The sequence below is a fragment of the Meleagris gallopavo genome, chromosome Z (assembly GCF_000146605.3).
Source record: "Meleagris gallopavo isolate NT-WF06-2002-E0010 breed Aviagen turkey brand Nicholas breeding stock chromosome Z, Turkey_5.1, whole genome shotgun sequence".
Taxonomy (NCBI): Eukaryota; Metazoa; Chordata; class Aves; order Galliformes; family Phasianidae; genus Meleagris; species Meleagris gallopavo.
This window is the reverse complement of record NC_015041.2, coordinates 8,009,694-8,010,855: the sequence shown is the minus strand read 5'-3', so window position 1 is coordinate 8,010,855 and position 1,162 is coordinate 8,009,694. Positions and strand designations below refer to the sequence as shown.

The window sequence follows — 1,162 nt, the reverse complement described above, 5'->3', positions numbered from 1 at the left end:
GGGGGTGCCCCACCTGCACCCCTCCACCGCCCTGCCTAGGGATATTTTCGGCTGCCTGCAGGAATGGGGCCAGGAGCACAGAGCCTCAGGGGCAGGTGCTACACTGGAGCTCAGCCGGCCCCCAAATCCCCCTGCAACAAAATCCCCCCCGCGCCGGGCAGCACCTGTGAGGCTGCCAATGGGGGTCTGGGCTGCCGGGTGCTGCTTTTGACGTGCCTCAAATAGTTTCCATGCTGTATAAGCACTCATGCCGCTTTCCCCCTGCAAGGAGGGCTGGCAGCCCCATGCCGCCCACAGCGGGGTCTGCAGCACTCCTCCCCCTCTAAAGCCCTTCTCCTTGGGGGCACCCGAAGTTGGGAGTCCCTGCACTCCCCCATGGACACGTGCTCCAAGCAAGCAGAAAAACCACTTTTATTGATGAAAGCGTCTTTCCGAAGAGCCATCCGCATCCCCCCACCCCGGAGCTTCGGGGGAGGTGGTTTCCTTCCATGTGTAATATGGGATGCTCAAAATATCAAAATAGTGAGAAAAGCCTCAGCGAGTGCAAAGGGGAGGGAGGGAGATCCCAGAGCCAGGAGGGGTGGAGAGCTGCGGGCTTCGGGCCCTCGGGCAGGCACTGGGCTCCGGGGGTTAGTGGGGGTGATGTGAGCGAAGGGATAAATGAATTTGGAAAGCTGCAGGCTCAATACTACAGAATTTTAAAAGTTATAAAAAAATACTGAAGATCTCAGAAAACAATGCAGGCACTTGGGAAGGAGGAGAAGGCAGAGCTGGCTGGGAGACAACAAGATGGGAACAGCAGCTCTTGGGGAGAAGCCATGGCATCGGCCCCCCAAGCAGAGGCACTGAGGAGGGTGCACGGTGCCTCCCAGGAGGCTGCTGCTGCGGAGTGCAGGGGCGTTCAGCCAGCAGTAAGGCATAGAGGTGAAAGGAGGCTCTGTGCGAGGCACAAGGGAAGGTGCAGAGATGATCCCCAAACAAGGGCAAGGCACAGGCCTCACCCACTCCCACCTGGAGGAGGGAGAAGAAAGAAGCAAGAGAGAGGACAAGAAGGCACGAGGAAAGTCCTGAAAGGCGTGAAGGGCCAGGCCCCAGGCAGCAGGGAGCCTCGGGCCCCAGGGCACCTTGAGTTGCCCCAGGTCAGGCTCCCAGCCCGGTGTGA

General features: G+C 59.6%; 2 protein-coding genes across 3 annotated transcripts in view; both read right to left on the bottom strand.

The window, feature by feature from the left end:
* The window catches only part of LOC100539689 (talin-1), a 40,356-nt gene that overhangs the window by 17,141 nt on the left and 22,053 nt on the right, over positions 1-1,162 (bottom strand). The gene's annotated exons all lie outside the window — the stretch shown is intronic.
* Positions 1-1,162, bottom strand: part of LOC100539846 (tropomyosin alpha-4 chain-like) — a 38,372-nt gene that overhangs the window by 23,378 nt on the left and 13,832 nt on the right. The window lies entirely within an intron of this gene.